The sequence below is a fragment of the Ptychodera flava genome (assembly GCF_041260155.1).
Source record: "Ptychodera flava strain L36383 chromosome 3 unlocalized genomic scaffold, AS_Pfla_20210202 Scaffold_25__1_contigs__length_14229661_pilon, whole genome shotgun sequence".
In the NCBI taxonomy this organism is placed as follows: Eukaryota; Metazoa; Hemichordata; class Enteropneusta; family Ptychoderidae; genus Ptychodera; species Ptychodera flava.
Window position 1 is genome coordinate 6,178,888 of NW_027248279.1, and position 19,463 is coordinate 6,198,350.

At 37.7% G+C, this 19,463-nt stretch overlaps 2 protein-coding genes across 3 annotated transcripts in view; both read left to right on the forward strand.

Annotated features, from left to right (window-relative positions):
- Nucleotides 1–19,463, forward strand: part of LOC139125229 (uncharacterized) — a 496,067-nt gene that overhangs the window by 13,658 nt on the left and 462,946 nt on the right. The window lies entirely within an intron of this gene.
- The window catches only part of LOC139125601 (transcription initiation factor TFIID subunit 11-like), a 52,617-nt gene continuing 34,921 nt past the window's right edge, over nt 1,768–19,463 (forward strand). Inside the window, exon 1 of one of the 2 annotated variants that reach the window (XM_070691702.1) lies at nt 1,768–1,907. The gene's annotated coding sequence lies outside the window, so the exon portion shown is untranslated. Of the gene's footprint in view, nt 1,908–3,143; nt 3,213–19,463 lie in introns of those variants that run through there. The other variant, XM_070691701.1, reaches the window with a different exon arrangement.

A 19,463-nucleotide genomic window follows, 5' to 3' on the forward strand; every position in this document is an offset into this window, starting at 1 on the left:
GAAAAATATAAAAACATCCTGCTATCTCTGATATAGGCCTATATGCCTTGTATATTAAAGTCATGCACCTGAAGGGCATGCTGAAAAATGTCTGATATATTAAAGTAATGAGCTTATAGAGCACGCTGAAAAATATTGAACATACAGATATCTCTGATGTATGTATGCTTGATATGTTAAAGTTGGGCGTGCTGAAAAATATGACTGATTATTAAAGTTAAGCGCCCGAAGGGCGCGTTGAAAAATACAACTGAATGATGAAATTTGTGGCTGACACTAGCATTTTAGGCAATGATGAGCCTATGTCAAAATTCAAAAACACACTGACCCCCCCTTATTGGGCATTTCAAAAACATGGTGACCCCCCCTATCACCAAAGTCAAAAACAGGGTGACCCCCCATGAATCCACCGCCCCCCCAGGATGAAGAAACTGACCAGTCCCTTAGCAGAGTGCATCACTTGCAATGTTGATATCCATAAATTGCAGTACTTACGTTATAGATTTATCATTATATTGTGTTTATGACTTTAAAAATGGCCCGTGTCGTGTCCATATTCATACAAGGTGGCACGGGCTTCATATTTCAAAAGTTAAAATGGCTCTGACAGCCTGTGAATTAACGAGAGATAAATCGTCCAATGGGTAACTTGAAATCGTCCAAGACAGCGTTGGGTGAAAACGGTCAATGTTTTTTATGGGCTTTTTATCTTCCAGTACTTGTAAAATTTTGTTGTGACGATAGCAGATGTACAACATTCGTAACATGTTAGGAGACGCCATTTAATTCGTTGCTTTAAATTACTTGTGAAATCTCACATCAGGACTACCAGACGTAGTGATGATTTTTGTAACAACAGTTCCTTATAACAATGTACAAACATACACAATAAACAATTTGTTCTTCAGACATTCCTCTTGGCGTTTTCTATTATTTTCTGATTTGGATTTTCAAGTTCCCGTAAATATTGCAAATACTTTTATGGCATTGTCTTCATTTATTCAGATTCTTTACCAGTAATTATGTTGTTGTGGCACAGTCTATCACTTGCATGGACATTACGGAGAATACTTAGTACAACTGTTCAAGGGTTACTAACTCCTCTAGGGCTTTCTAAGCAGATACCATACATGTTAATACATTGAGCGGTCGGTGACTCCATACTTACGGAACGTTGACGAGAACCGGATATATATGTGATATTTTGACAATACAGTGTTTACATTGTACGATTCATCCAGTAATGCGATGTATCATTGCTCTGATAAAGAAAATTTTAATTTGTGTGCGATGTGTGATAGCGACTATGTGGGCCTGAGTGCGAGTACTTCATGAATTCTACAGCGTGTGGAGGGGTCGCACTCAGAAAAATTGTAACAACTTGGCTCTGGTTATTGAACCACTATTTTTTGGAGTGGGGTGATTTAGCGGAGCGGTTTTGACTGTGATATCTTGCAACTCTACTGAACTAAAACTAGAATAACAATCATGAGTGCAAAGGGATCCCTCTTTCAGGAAGTTTTAAGGTGAATAATTTGCACAATCCCAAAACGTGCGCACATGGGCTTTGTCATGGGTAGTGGCATATGCCCTGGGGCATATGTACATGGTTCGTGGAGGAACCGTGACGAGTGGTATAGAGGAGAGACAAACGACAGAAATATCGGGCAGATGTTTTGGTGGCGTCCTACGACATCGTGGTCGAGCACTTCAGACGTATGTACGTCAGGGTCACGAATTGCCCTGGATTACTTCGCTACGTACAACTTAACGAAGATAGTTCTACATGTGTGTGGATTTCGGTGAAATATAACCCTTTAATGTCATAGGATTAGCAGTTGGTACTGGAAATCAGGACTTGGTACTTGTTGTCAAGGAAACATCTAGGTCGACACTGATTCTCTCAGGTAAGGACCGATTTCATTGTATAGACGTATTTCCGGGTTTTAATCGAACACGAATGAGCGGAACAAACTGATTTCTGACTGGGCGAAGTCCCCCGGGGGTAACTCCCATAGATGGCTATACGGGGAGGGTCCGCGCGAAAGGGGTCGTTTTTTGCACTGTTTGGTATCAGAAAGGGTATACTTTTCACGAGGTGTTGGTATGAGAAAGGGTCCGGTTTTAAACACAAACTGACATTTGTTAAAAAATCATGCTGTCAACACTGGAAACCCATGTATCTACATCCCAGATCTACCATCAATATTTCCGATCTGTCGGTTTGACTGTTGGTACCCCTGGTACGCAAGGCAAGTGAGTCGTATCTGTATACGTATGGTATTGTATGGTATCAGATAACTATGGAAACGCAGCTATCTGTTGGCGGGGTAGCGTGAGTTGCAATGCGGGTCAAAGGTCAACCCCGCCCCTCCCATAGCAACTCACGCTACCCCGCCAAGAGATAGCTGCGTTTCCACAACTAGGTATCAGAAAGGGTAGGTTTTTTGCTCAAAACTGGTATCACAACAGTTTGGGTTTCCATGTTCGTGCGGAGCCCCCCCCCCCCGTACTATTAGCCATGGAGTTACCCGACTGGGCGAAGTCATATGCACTAGACGTGTTACCCGTCTATAAATGGAGAACAATTTTGAATTTGTGATTGTTGTTTAGCTGTGTCAACAGCTTCTTTGTGATATTTACTAGCCTGAGATGGCAGGTCACTGCCGGTCACATGTGGAAAGCGGGAAATCCCCTTTTAGGCTTCAAGGCATTGGTTGGTGAGTGTAACGATATAAATGCGTTGTTACGGAATGACTAATCTCAACGACAATGTTAGGGAGAAAATACTATAAGGTGTTGCACTATTGTCATGTGTGGCTAGTATACAATTTCGCCACGACGTGTATTCCGCTTAAGTACCGAAGTTGAATCCCACTGAAACAAACAAATAAACAAACAAACAAACTAACAAACACAAAACAAAAACGAACAAAATCAATAGTTGACACACACTAACAAAAACATTATGGAAAGGCACGCTTGTGAAAGTGATTCGAAGTTCAAGTGTTACAGCTCTCCAATATCGCTATTGTAATTCGATGGGAGGAAGTCATACGGCGGCTGTGTCTGGTGAGGTGACCTCACTTTAGGTCAGCTGTTCTGAGATAATGATTAACGAGCATGTTTGTTGTAACCTGACGTGTTACCAGAGTCTCGCTTGTCGTTTTTGTGATCTTCCTGCACAGTTCGTGTGGAAACATACTTTACAGGTAATTATCTGTGATCTGTTCCTGCTCTTCGTTGTCAGATACATGTAGTGTCCCAAATTGTGTTCTATAATGCTAATAGTTAGCGGTATAGCGTTGACAATAGCATGGGGAAGCGATGAAAGCTGCTTGATAACAAAAAGATCACAAATGCAGCTATGGCGTCGCTGACACGTAGTTTAACAAAGCCACCGTTGACACTTCTGTTCTGAACAAGTTCCAAGCTATCACCTAATATCTAACTTTCCAAAAACTCATAGACGGCACTACTTGCCGAAATCGGAGGCGGCAGTTTACTTTCGCGGAACTGTAATTACCAACATAACAACAAGATGATCACGGCTATTGACTAGTGGGTGTATACTTCCTGTCGGATAACGTTATTGTTTAACTATCATTTTCTGGGGACATAGCGGTACACGGACACTTATTTATTGTTACAAATAGGAGTGATACAACACTTAATTAAGAACGCGCCTACGATATTGATGTGTACTGCACGGTGTCGCAGATTATATTGTGTAATCATTGCCACGACTGTAAGAAGTTGCAAGCTTGAAATAGACTTTATTGTTGTTAACATTTCAATAAAAGGGGTTGTGTATCTCGTAAACAAAATAGCAAATAGGCCCAATTCAGAGGAAATAACGGAACACAAGCCTCAACGAGGCACTAAATAATGTCCTTTGATTGGCCATCGGGAACTATATTTACAATGGTAATATCATCAATTGTAAATGGAATGTTAATTGTTGTTTACAAGTTGTGAAATTGAATGATCGCATTTTCCAAAACTGCTGTGAGAAAGGTTGACATAGACCGGTACACATGGTAGGCTACCGAATTAAAATTTCATTTCAATAATCTTTATTTCTATTTATTGTGAGAAATTGTTGCTTGTCTGATATTTTGAAAGTTTTTTATTTAATCAGATAATTATAAATTGAATTCACGTCTGTCTATAAATCGACTGATTTTCAAAATGCAAAATACTTTCTTTCATATTTGAAAATTGCAAGCAATGTAATAGCAGAACACTGATATGGATGATTGTCTTAACTTTTGTGAACAGTCCCACGTTGGAATTAGTCTTGATTTGCCTATCCATTTACTTTGTTCGCGTCAAGGCCACGGCCACTTGTTTGCGTGAGGAGTAAATTTAAATTGATTAAGTTATATGTGACTTTGTATCGAATTTCCTGTTCGAAAAATACAGCTCTGGTACACGAATAAGATTGGTGTTTCTTGGATAGTAATTCAAAATGTTTGATGTCATATGATGCGTATGTCTTGGAGGAAAAAAGTTAATTACGTCATCCCCTTCAAAATGAACACCACAATAACTGCCAACACCAGGTACTTGACAAAGTCCGGAAGCTGCTGCAGTATCTCAGTAAAACCGTGCAAAGCACCAAATCCTCGAATTCCTGAAAAAAAATTTGACAGTAGTTATATTAGATACAATAATTGTCGGAACTGAAAGTAGCTATGAAAACTTGTATTGGTATTTTGATCTATGTTAGTTTTCGTTCCCCGCATGAGCAATGCATAGGAAATGTGTTCTATACGTACATACAATGTGCTCATACCAAGTACAAACGGTATCCTGGTTTCTCTCAGTGCTCCGGTGGCACAGTGGCTGAATCAAAACACTGCTATTGATACAGTCAGATGTCATTGTTTGAGCAACAGTTTATCTTAACAAATAGGCAAATTAATTACGCAGGACTTTAACTTGCTTTTAGACGGAATTTGTTAGGGAATTTATTATACGCCTCGAAGGTGTAGGACTTTCAACTTTCAACTTCTCTCCTTAAGATCAGGAACAAAACTTTGAGGTCGTCGTGAAATATCTTGGTAAGTAACTTACCAATATATGAAATTAAAATTGTCGCCATCTCCGATGTGCTAACTGATTTAGAAAAAATGAAATTTTCTATTTTCAAAAAACGAAGGTGACGAACATTTTCCTTACTCTAAGACCTTTCCCGGAGGTGCATACAACTTTTATATGACGTAATTGATCATCGAATGCAAAAACATCAAAACTAAACGTCTTAAAAAGAACATAGGTTGTAAATGTTGGACATGAAACTTCTTGACCATAATTTCTTAAATGCGAGGATATCCTCTTGAACAATGGTTAAAATCGTTATTTGTAAAAGCATAATACCTGGCATAAAAATGAGACTCTCACATCTTGGTAAACAGTCTGCATTCCATGATAGAATATCTTCAATGCCACTTTCTGGAAATAATGATAAAATAGATATTTGTGTGTTGATCTATGTCGATCCAACATTTTATCAGATACTTCATTATAAATAATATAAGAAGCGCAGTACGAACAGTTATCGAAACTAACACGATTTTCCGAAATTACAAATTAAATGCCGAATATTACACGTGAATTTAATTGTAATTCAGTGCAAAAATTGACAACCCAATGTCGTAGCATTCCGAGTGGAATCGTTGCTTGTAAAATAATTTTATAATACAACAATTTAAAACCTGTACCTGCGTGATTGGATATTGTCTTAAGAACAGACAAAACAAACAAAAACTATTTACCGTCATGTAACTCTGCATTGATTACTCCAACTTTCCTTACTTCCTTGAGGATAACATCTCTCACAATATCGACACAGTCATCTCGATCCATCTCTTGTAAAATCTTGACAATTTCTCGAAGTGTTTTGCGACCGGATGAACAATGGATCAATGCTTCCATGGTGGGATTCGTGTACCTGGCCAGGAACATATATGAATTGTAGTCAAATCCAAGTTTTTCAAGAAACATCCGGTAATCCAATCCCAGTGGATGCTCCACGTCCAGAAGTAATGATAATCTACACCCAAGCTGGTACTTGGCAGAAAATTTCGCTAATTGCACATTGCCGATTGTTGAATCCATGCTTGCAACTTCGAGATTTAAAACAAACTGTGTCGGGAGGACTGTGGCCTAATAGTATAACTTAGCGCTCCGGCGCGGCGGAAAGTTCGGGTGTCTCCAGCGTTTGTCAATTTCGAAACGCACGCGTAGTGGTCGATAGACCCCCCCCGTATTGTGTAGATCGCTCCGGCGTCACTGAATAACGAACGCTTACAATAGAAGTCCTATTTATAAAATAGTATCATGATTACTTAATTCAATGCTATTTACGTTGACTTTTTACTCAGCCAGTCGAACCTGCCTAACTACACGATGACGTTTCATAAAGTAGAGATCGCAGTTAGAGGAGATAAGGTGCCACCGAAATAAGACCTTAGGCTTTTACTATTATCATGATTAGAGGTATTACATGGTAACGCAGGAGTTACCTTAATACGCTAGTCAGTTTATATAGCATCGAAGATTTGATCATCGTCACCTAGAAATTAGTTTTAGAAAGAAATTCTGTAAACCCCTTAATATAATGCATTTTCTTCTACATTATACTGTATTAAAACCTTGGAGGCCGAGAGTCAAAATTATACATTAAGTGATTATTGATACATACAGCAGTTGAAGGCCTATGCAAGCCGTGGTCATGTCGGGGAATTCTATTGAATTGTTGAGACATCCATGAATAGTGGCTTAACATCTCTTGATGACGTTTCATAGCGTCTAAGCAAAATAAAAAAAATTGATATTTCTATTGATTAGAGAGACAGAGAGGGAGGGAGGTTGAGGCTTGTAAATGTGATATTGAGAATTGTTGGGCATAAAAACAAAGCAATAATTGATAAGGTTTAATTACTTGTATCCTTGTCTAATGAGTAGAATAAGTTTTTCAGCCTTATAGTGCCTGTCAGTTTCAAATAATTTAAGTTCCTGACGACAGTATACTATACTGGTTTCATGTGTCTAGGTTGTATAAAAGCGACATTGATTATGGTGCTATTAAAACGTGATTAACATTAGGACACCTATGACTTTGGAGGAATTTATTGTCTTGAAGCGAGTCAGTTTTCAACCACGGCAACACCCTTTAAGGTGACATGTAAAGTTTTCTGAATAGGTATTGAATAGTTTGGGAGCGACGTGGCTTCCTTTCTTAATCCAAATGCAGTATTAAAGTCAAATATACTTTGAGAAATGTCCTTACGATAAATGGGCTTCGCAAAGAGATCACGTGACTCACGCACTAGCAATACTTTTTGTATACAACATGTTACAGTTAGGCTCATTTTGAAGCTCAGGGAGTAAAAACGGTTTGAAATTTCAACTCTACCCACAATATTAGAACAATATTAAAGTCACTACTTTGAATTTTAAGGGTCAGTAATATTTGGTAATTGTTTCCATTAACTTGATTTTGCTGACTTTTTAAAGAGAACGTTAAAAAGTACCACAGTAGCTTCAGCATATACTTTTAAAACGGGAGGGGGTGGGGGCGTGTTTAAATGGCCGCCTTGTGACTTTGACTTCCTTCAATGTCTACGAACTGAAGGTGTAAATTATTCAATTGAAAGACGGCTTTTATGGCGTAAGTGGTCCCGACATCATAAAATATGAAGTAAAAACAAAGGAACATAATTATATATGTATGATATGCACGATCACAGATTGGCAGAGAGTTTTGATGATGTAATTTCAGTAAAGCAACAAGTAGCGCTCTATCGCGTTATATAATAGCTAATGGTGTCACCCAGACGCCGTATGTAATGATTTGTTTGCCGCTGAAAGATCGTGTGTTGAATGATTGTTGCTGCATCACATTTATATAAAATTTTATATGTTAAACACAGTAATGCTACAAGTCTAAAAGGTGTCAATAGTAAAGTCAGGACTGATACGCAAGATCACTCAAGCTCACTTTCTTTCATCAAATTTGTTTTCCCTAGTCTGTAAAGGAGGGAGAGGGGTCGTTCACCAGAAAATAACCTTACGGTTAAAAGAGCACACAACGTGGAGGGGCTTGCCCAAATCAACACCTTGGCAACGATCGTTTGCTTAAACCCATGGACTAGTAAAGGGTGTTCTATATCTACAAGCTTTTACTGCAACGTTGTCCTCCTTTCACCTGACATCGACGTGATACAGTGATGACACAACCACTAAGAATCGCTCCGGTGGAAATCATTCTTCCCTTTGTTGTCACGTGGATTTACTCGTTGAAACTGTACAATGTTGGACGCAACGAAAAGTTAGCTGAAAACTCGGTGGTTTGTTGAAGAAATTCTAATCGTATAGCAACTTTTACCGCCAATATAGCTTTCAAAACCAATTTCCAAATCTAGTGGTCGATTAATTTCTTACTTCTCAAGCCAATTACACAAATTACACTGACGTTTTTATGATCAGTATTAACTTTCAGATTAACGTAAAAATGTGATCGTTATATGGTGGTGGTATTAGCATCAAAATTGTGCACATTTTGGTCTCTTAGTAGGCAAGAAAATGAAGTCGATTTGAAATAACAAGATTGAAGCAAAATATTCGGGGGGAAAGGGGGATCTCTCAGAACGCCTACGCCCACGACTTTAAGCGAGCTAGACATGTGATGTTAATAACACTGACGAACAAGCAATTCCTGAGGTACTTTCAATCGTTATCTGCACATTTTAGTCATAATTTTTAGGAAAAGACGACGAGAATATGGTATTGAAAGATTTAAAAACAACAACTTTTTATTACCATAAAACAAAAGCTCGTCTCAAACCTGAGAAATCTTTATTAATGGAATCATCTCCCCTATTCAGTGGTGTGATTTTACACTAGAAAACGACGAATTAATCATATGGCGTGGACACTCGTCACAAACTTGCAGTCCTACTTCAAACTGACTGACATAACGCGGAAGTCGCTCCTGCGGATGCCTGAAGTCAGAACTCACTGTTTATATAGGTTGATTATATGAAGGTTGCTTTATGTGGGTAAACTCCCAAAGTTATCAATACCATGAAATTTACATACACTCTCTACAATCTGTATGCTTATTCAAGTATCCACACGACGAAAATTTAAAACCGTTGGATTTTGTCTATGAAATATGTTTACCGAAGTTTCAGATTCAATTGTTACATTTCAATATAGTTACAAAAATTAATACGAATATTTGATTTGAGCTTAAATCTGCGACAAAATTGCTTCATCAGATCTTGATGTAAGGCACTGCATTCCTATATAGTGTGCATTTCATCGAAAACAGAAGACACGGTTAACGCATAAACAGCAGATACCACAGATACAGCAACGTGATTGGTACGATGGCTTCTACTATTCGAACAATGACGTGTAGATCACCTGCAGGAAAATACATGAAAAATAACAAAACAATTATCTTTGACCTGAATTATATAATGAAGAGAGTGCATCAAAGTTAATTTCTGACATTCTATGATCAGAAAAAAAAGATTATTGTATGGCCCAAACAAGTGATTATGTGGCCTTGGGCAGGTGGTCGTCCTTAAAACGTCGGGCAGAGAGTCTTGAGAGTTCAGGTTGCCCAGCGTTCTGTCCCACATAGTTTTCATACTATTTCTAGTGTACGTGTGATTGGCAAACGAAAATCAGATCATTGATTTCTGTGACAGACGAAAACCATTCAAAGAAAAACAAAACGAACGGCACAAGGATATTTTGAATCGGTTACGCAGTTATTATATGTTTCGTGAAAAATGCTGTAATTGGTTAATTACATCTCAGTTATCGCCAAGTTGAAGTATATTCGGACAAATTTTCATAAAGTGAAGACAATTTTACCCCGCTACATCGTCAGCAACAGAACATTGAATTTACTGGGATGAGTACAATTCGATGTGTGAGGCCTGTAATAAAAGAACTCTAAATCGGTCTCATAGTAAAAACCAGTAACGTGGTTAAGTGTTCGTTAGAGTGCCAAGTTGAAAAGGAAAAGAATAAGGACTGACAACGATTATTTTAGCTTGTACGTATTAGCAGATACACACTCAGTCAAATTATACTGTATTTACTTTCAATAAAGATGTTTGTCTGTATCCTCGAAAAAAGCAGGTGTTGATTTGATTGTAGAAAATCATTCTTGCAAAATGTAAAGTAATGATGACGTCATTACAAAAGGGACTAAGCTATCTAACAGGGCAAGCTTACCTAACATGATTTCCTCAAAGTCAAGGTCTTGGTCAGAGTTCTGTTGAATTAAGGCTGCATTCATTGACAGTACTGACTGGATGTCTTCAGTCACTAGAGAAAATAAAATATTTCATTCTTTAACTATTCCGAAAAATATATCTTTCTTCACGTTCATACAATGTTTTCAATGCGACACTCTTATGTATAGGTGCAGTAACATAGTCTTTGTAAAAGAATGCAATTATTTGTACATCACGCTGTCTTAATATACGAAAATTTCAAACAGCTTTGATGATGACTATCAAGCCTTTATCTAAAGTATTGTTAGTTGTTTGTAATCCCTCTTCATGTGGCTTCCCCTATATTTTTGGAACTGACAACAGTTACATATACAATCACGTTCATTGCATTACAAATGCATTTACACTTACTTTCACATGGGATATTTTGTTCATCATCTCCATGACGCTTGGCTATTTCTGCAATTATCGCTTGAGAAATCACCTCAACACAATCTTCTCTGTCCATATCCATTAACACAGCAACGATCTGTCGCAGTGTCCTGGTACATAGCGGTGCTGTTGTCAGTGCGATGCAGGTCGGATTGGTGTACTTTTCTCCCATGAATGCAATCCGATCGTATGAATATCCCAAGTTTTGTAGAAATATCTGGTAGTCCAATCCGAGCGGGTGACTTCGGTCAAGTCGGAGAGACAAATCGCAAGCTAACCCAAACCTACTTGGGAAAGCGTTAAATGCTAAATCGCCAATGAGACGAGTAGACATCTTCACCTGCAGGGTGCATCTAAATAACAGTTTGTCGACCGCCAGACTATATAGAAGTTTTGACTCACGTAACTAATTTACATTTCTATGGACACTCCGGCGGATTGTGCTTCGGCGCAAAGTGCGGGTTAACCCGAGCTGACCCAAATGTCATCTGTCATGGGACAACTTTTTGTTTTGTATGAAGATAATATTTGATGATATTTTGAAGTTGTAAACGATTGTAAGTTATGCCTGCTTTGATGTCAAACGCTCATTAAAACATGTTGTTGGCACCACCATCCAGCAGGTACTTACATTATAAGCTGACGTCTTATAGGTACTTATATATGATTTAAATTCAATATTTTTACATATTGGAAATTTTTACTACAAGAAAGGGTTGAGATATCTTCGGTAAGCTGTTTGCTACACTCAATCTTTTTATCAACATGGTCAATAAATAATGCCGACGTAGGACACGGAGAAGTAACCAGTTACCGACATCTGCCAGCATTTCCTGCCGCCGCGTTGTTTTAAATCTTCAGTGACGAAACATCCACGCAAGATTGCTCCGGTGGCAAAAAAAATCCATTCTGTACTGTCCCCTGGATTAAGTGAATCAGTTGTACGCAGTGAGATCAAATTCATTGGTTTCTTACAAAAACCTTATTTTTGTTATTTTAGTAACATCCTTGGTTACCGAATCAGTTTAAAACATCGCGTAAAATGTTACACAGACTTGTCAATTCTACATACAAAGGCACTGATTAGCCGACACTAGTTTTTTTTGACAGGCGACAGAATAGTTTGCATAATTTGTTTAACTGCGCATGTCATGTCAGGCTACACGAACAGGCTCAGGTGATTCAGTGACATGCATTCTAAAAATATCCATGAAATCACAAACTAGGGCTCTATGTTGGCTGCGTAGACTTCGTCGCTGTTTCACTTGGTAAGTGTGGTTTTATTTAGTCATGTTTTCAACAATGTCACTGTTCTTTGTTTGTAGAGTGTTATGAAACAGTGATTTATTCAGTCTGAATAAGTGATATTTGCATTTGATTGTACGCAAATCTTGCTTAAACTGAAAGTATTTGAAATTAGTGGTGTCATGTCCCAAAAATTGCACAGGTGCACCTTTTTGCATTTTACGAGCTGAGTGCATGAAGTCGATTGTAAACGATTGAAGTCCAAGATTGAAAAACAAAAATATTTTCGTAAGTGTAAGTCTTCGAAAAACACTAGATATTGTTACGCGAGATGTTAGAAGCCTGTTCTCACAATATTGATTCCAGGCATAGGTTTCATCATCAGGTATTTTCAATCGTCAGGTTTTGGTATCATTTACGTGCAAAGCCGGTGGGAACAACGTAAGAATGGATCACAAAGACCCGATGTCAACGCCATAAATATACAACCCAACTCGTACCGTTTCAGTACAATGAAACGATTTTAACTTAGACTCTTACAAGATCTCAACATTGACATGTATATATGGTTACCTTATGTGAGGTCAAACTATTAAAGTTATTGACGCCATGACAATGAAATATATAGTTGATCTCATAGTGACATTCAGAGTAATAGTATGTTCAAATATAGTTCACACCGATTTTGAAAATTGAAATATATTGAAATTCATTTACATTTGAAATATTGAAATTGTAATACATTTATAAATTTTACATCTTATATTTTTATCGCGTTTAAGTTTTGGCTCTGCCTGTAAAGAGCAAACATACAAACGAATGGGTATCGCTGAAGTCAATGCAAACGATTAATAGTTCGAGTGTCACAATGCGCCACAATTTTGCCTTGACCATTGTTCAAATACTAGGTTTACACCGCTGCCATGTTAGGTCAGGTAGGGCTAAGGTCACGTAAGGTCAGCCAACACCGAGTTAATAATTAATGGCCGTTGGTTCTGTTGAAGATTGACGTTTAGGAGAGTTTATCTTTTTATTGAACGTAGATTGCTACTACCAAAGGAGAGGAAATGTATTAGCATGTCAACATCTGTGAGTGTTTAGACTCTTTGTCAAGAAAATACTCTTAATGACTCAAATTGTCGTCCAAAATGTTGATTTCTGATATTTGAAGGTACAGCGTTACCATAAAGCATACGACTGAAGGGAAACCCTCGTTCTGACATCACGAAAAGTCATGACGTCACTGACATTTAGTCTCACAAGGTAGCATTTGATGTGTTTGGTTCATTTTGCAAAGGTTCTGTCTACGGACATTTCAGTGGGAACCATCTATCTTTCAAAGATTTGTTTTTTACCTCTTTAGGTGACACTTAGTTGATCATTGTGTCGCTAATTACTATTACAACGGTACCGTTTGGCTTTCCAAAAACCTTTTCAAAACACGTTACTTGTTGGCATTCGGGGTAGCCGTTTGCCGTAAGAGAAGTAGAAATATAACGTATACGCACGGAGGGAATTGGTTACTGACTACAAATAACTTCACATCCGATAAGGTTGAATTCGAACCAGTGTTAAACAACACTTCACATGGCTCCTGCGGCAATCATTGTCGCCTCGTATGACATCATGTATTATATTCTTAGTTGCTTGTTGAACCAAATGACATGACAAATATCACGCCGGAACTCGAATATGTTTTGTTATAAACAAGTAAGTTGTCAATTTGTCTATCTCTCGTTACCGTAGCCCGGAATACACCTTTGCTTTTTATACTAAATCATCTTGAATCAGAATCTTTGCCTAAATAAGTGACATCAAAACAACAATAGAATACTGTCTTATCAGTTTTGGATTAAATATTTGTTTTAATGATATAAAAGAGTTTAAATCTTCCAAGACTATTGTGTTAAAAAGGTTTGCATAGAGCGAATCAAAGATATTCAATTCAATATTGGCAAACCGCAGAAACAGTATATGCATGTTGCCACTGACCGAGTTTTCACTCTAAAAAAGTTATTCTGATCGCTGGTTTAGAGAATAGTGCTGTTTGGTTGAAACTTGCAGACTAATATTTTATTTAATATGATTTTACACGGAAAAGTCCTTGCCATCTACGGATAATTTTCCTTATTCAGGCAAATTATAGTCTTTATATTAAAAAAATGAAACAGGAGTCCAAGCTACATGATAACGGATCATTTGGATGATAAACAGTTATGGAAAGAGTCACTTATGAAGAAAATGATAATAACACTTTATTACCATATGTATCAAAACAAAAATACAATGGAATTCTGGGTGGATCTGCAGAGCTCAGGCGAAAGACAAATAACAAATAACACATGAACAAAAAAGACACAAAAAGAAAGACTACAACTCGTTTAAAAGTCGAACAGCTATTTGATCAAAACTATTTTTGAAATGTAACGGCTGGTTTTTGTCCTAATTGATCTCTATCGAGTGCCTGACGGTAGCAAAGTGTCAGGATTAGGTCATGTGGTCAGTTCATCTACAACAAGCACATGTTTTCTTTACACGTGCAATAGAATGTAGTATATGAAATACAGAACGTCGGATACAATTTTGTGTTCAATTTGCTTTTCTTATTAACATTTTGTTGCACGGATTAGACGCTTTTTGCTGGTAAAGTAGTCAGATCTTGGGCGATGCGGTTCGTATGATGTGTGCATCAACTTGAAAAATACACCATCTAAGTCTTCCACGCAAAACTCAACGCCATGATGATTATCAACACAGTGAAAGTGACAAGTACGGGGACCCGTTGTAGTCTATCCATACAGCGTTGTAGATTCCAAAAGCAACGAAGTCCTAAAAGGCAAATGGTGAGATTGTATTTCAACGAAATATTTAAAACTATGATGGCTGGAACTGAAAGTAACGATGCTAATTCATATATGGTTCAAAAGTTTTATCCATATTGATTGACATTTCATATTATATTCATGACAATCTGACGATATTGCCCCATACAAAATGTTGTCGCATATATTAAATCTATACACTCGACAGTGTTCCTAAGTATCAACAATGCTTCAGGAACACCCATGTATAGAGAACACTTGTTGCACTCGACGCTCCAGCGTCACACCTCTCTGAATCATGACATAAAGAAAAGAGTCACTGAACGTTTCTGAATGCCTGAAACTACCTTGGCAAACATTTACCATTATAATTTATATCTGATGAACAGTTATTTACGAAACGCTTTCACTTGTATTGCTAAAGTGCAGCAATGAAAACTCGTTATAAGGCAAGATAACCAAACACCAACGTTTTGAATAGCTTTCCTGAGACCACAAGTCATATAAATCTGACCAATGAGGCATCAGTCTAGATCAAAACTTGTAAAAGTCAATTCTATCGACGTGAAACGAAACAAATACCTTGTATTGAAATAAGACTCTCATACACGGGTAGACGGTCAGAACTCCATGATAGAACGTCTTCAATGTCATTTTCTGTAAACAATCAAAAAGTAATATCTTCATATGGATTTATATATGTCATACGTTTCATATACCGCGTTGTCCATTAGTGTAGAAAAAAAACAAAAACAAAAAAAAACCGATTGTACGGTATATCTTTGTCGACGCTGACAACATCGCCAGACAATTTGAGTAAAATATGAAAGTCTATAAAATTTCATACTGAAAATGTCGGCCCTTTCTGAACAAAATCGTCCGTCGCCGATAACTTTTTGTCTGCATTGAATAATCAACTTGATCTGCGTGATCGGAGTCCTAAAATTAATGTTTGTTTGTGACAAACCAAGAAAAACTAACAGACCACAAACCAAAACTATACATATATTTACCTTCATGTAATCCAGGATTGAACAATTCATGCAGTTGGTCAGCTTTTCTTATTTCCTCGATGATCAAATGTTTCATAATTTCAACACAGTCACCTCGATCCATCTCTTGTAAAATCTTGACTATTTCTCTGAGTGTTTTGCAACCTGATGAATAATGGATCAATGCTTCCATGGTGGGATTCGTGTACCTGGCCAGGAAGAGGCATGAACTGTACTCAAAGCCAAGTTTTTCAAGGAACATCCTGTAATCCAATCCCAGTGGATGCTCCACGTCCAGATTTAGGGATAATTTCCTTGCAAGGCAATACTTGGCAGAAAATTTGGTGAATGGTAGAGAACCGATATTTGCATCCATGTTTGACGCTTTTGAAATTTCAAAATGTGACAAGAAGTCGAATTTGAACCACATATTTATATCTATGAGCACTCCGGCGGTATGTGCATGCGCGGTATGCGCATATACTGAATTGTTTCCGCACAGAAAGAAGTCATGTGATTTTTTGTAGTATTGGTAACATTGCTTCTTTTCTCTGCAGCCGCTCAGTCAACCGTCAAAATTTCTTAGGTTTTGAATAACAAAGGTATAAACAGACATAGGCTGCAGCATCCATTGGGTGACACGACAAGCTTGGCCGAAGAGCATTAGCAAACCTTCACACCAACTTAGAGTACCGCCAAGCTTGGACTCTGTACAATCGGGTGTGTAGGTCATTTTGCGACGCTTGGCTCGTCTCGAATCTCAGTAATAGTGGAACGTTACAATAGATGTTTAACCGAGTAGTACTTCCGTGATTTAAATATGTAGTTTGGTAGATAATTGAAAATCGGACTAAGAAAATCTTGATTCCAGGTGTTCGGGAGTCAACGTGAAGTCATGATTTATGACTTTGTTGTTTTAAGGAGGAACAAATCGAGTTGCGCCTGCATTTAATCAACACATTACTAAAACTACGAACCAGCATCATAACTGCATCTTGGGTTAGGCTAATACTGCGTTAGATGACAAACATCTGATGTACAAGTATATTACTTGTCATCATATAACAAGACTTAAAGTTCCAATACGCACTACTGTTACTGTCGGCGTTGAACCATTTAAGCGAGTAAATGTTCAAGAGTATTTTGTAACTTTAGGTTGATTGTTGATTGTTGATTGCCGTTATTCGGAAAAATCTCGATAGATCTGCCATCTAGTAGTCTCTGCAATACAACACTATATATACGATCGGCAGCTACACTTGGCCGCATTTCACCCTTTTCGAAAAAATTATATGTTTTATCCTTATTTTGAGATTTACTGTTAAAGTCTGCAAAATATATTTAACACGAGTTTGATACTAACAGGATTAAATTTTGGCACATGGCACACATGTACCGGTACAAGGCTTTGCATGCATTGCTCAGGACGGTGTCTGAATACCATCAGAGACAAAGTCTAGCTAATATAAATATCTCGTGACTCCCCCAAAACCCAAACGTAGCCACGTATTCTAACTTTAAGTTAGTTTTATCTGAGTTATTTTCTACAAACACAGCCAAGATTATAGCTACCTTCAGAAGGATACTGCACCGGATTACCAATGTAGACTGTTTACAACGTTTCTGTCATCTAAACACCAAATCTTCACTTTGACGCAATGCCAAATTACAGGAAGTTCGAATTCGTTTTCACAAGGTCCCCAGACGATGGCAGCAAGGGGCGTGAAAATTCATACGTCTGTTCTGTTTTTGGTGTTGTGTTTTTGCCCACTGTGACCTATCAGTCGTCGCAATCAGCTGTGGCTCAGCAACTGTCAGGTTAATGAATATCAATAGTGTAGGAGAGTCGAAAATTATCGGTGAAATCATTTATTGACGGTGCTGATTGTTCGAGAATTACGGAGTTCATTTTATGGTAGATTCCGTCACACTGTCACATGGTTCTGTGTCTTGGTTCAAAGCCATTAATGTGGAATAGGTAAACCCCTCGTTGAATTTTAAAAAAGCATTTGAGAAATTGTGATATTTCCAGGCTAGGCTGGGTTTCAGGAATCACAAGATGTGTTGTACACAGGAATTCCACAAGTGGTTGACATTTCTATAGCAGATCGTTATATCTGTGTAACTTTGCCTTCGGTATCCATAAATTTCAGTAACTTCACTAACTGGTAGGCATCCCCTTTTACGATAGAGACGAGGGAGCTACTTTAGTAATTATTTTTAACTCTTCTTAGAATTTCAACTTTGAATGTTTCTGTCTGTAAATGTACTTTTTTATAAGCTACATAATAGATGGCTTCAATGTTTGCACGACAAATAATATAAATGAAAAGGTCATGTCTGATTTTGTGACATCATAACGAACATACACTCTTGAACGATTTTGCAATCATTATGCAACAATTTGAAATTGAACGGTTTCTACCTGGCTTTAGAAATCTCGCATACATGACAATATGCACCTGGTAGGATAGTGGGTTGTAGGCCTTATAGTGATATCAGTAAAGTTGCCAAGGGTACGGCTTTGTGCAATCTGATTAACATAATATATTCCGTATTTCTTGCCACGCTCTCCTGCGGATGGTAATAACAGCATGGTGTTGGAATTTCACCGTACGAGATAACGCCTAGAACAATACATGATCACGCTTATTCTAGATTCTATATGAAAATGTGTATTTTAAAATTGCCAGATTCTGTACATAGAACAATTTCTTGTTTGGTCATCGCCACTACGCTCAATAATAACGAAGTTTAACATAAAGACCTTTACTCAAATGTACGTTTTAGTGTAATCCTTGAGCTAATAATACGTTTTTCTTACAAAAGTCAACGCCATGATAGTTATGAACACTGTATATGTGACAAGTACGGGACCTGTTGCAGGACTTTGTTACTTGTGGAATCTACAAGCGCTGTATGGAGAGATTCTGGCAAACATGGGCCGTAATAATTAATCCATAAATGATGAACTGTCAATTCCTTAACGTGTTCACTTTTTTCGTTAAAGTGCAATAAAAACTCGTCCAAAAGCAATTTAATCAAACACCAAAATTACGATTTTAGAGTTCCTCAGGACATATCTTATAAACCAGATCAATGAGACATTGGTCTCGACTGAAACTTGAAATTCCATCGACTTAAACAAAACCCATACCTGGTATTGAAAAAAACACTCTAATACAGGGGTAGACAGTCAGCACTCCGTCACAGAACGTCTTAATGTCATTTTCTAATCAATAAAGTAAATAATATCTGTATATCGATTTTTTAAGGTCTTAATGTTTTACCATGTATTTTGTTGTCCATTTCAGTAGAAAACGTACCCTGTACGCAGTGTTAAAGTGGTATCGGCGACTCCGGAGAACTTTCATCATTCTTTCCGACCTATGTAGGACTATTTAAAAATGATATGTCATTCTGCAAAATGACCCTGTTGTTGTTATTTGTTTTCAAATTACACAACTTCAAAATATGAGTACGGAGGTCATGTTTGCCATCTTGGTGAACATCAACATTAACGATGGTTTCCAAGGGTTTATCTGTCAACAAATGATTGGTAAGAGCCACGAATTTACACAGAGGCACACCGGATATCTTGGCAGTATGACATTTCTTTTCACATTGCCCCCCCCCTCCAAAAAAAATTCGGGTAGTGCGAACCCGTCATTAAACGACTTCATTTCTCGCTAAGTCAACGTCTGTAT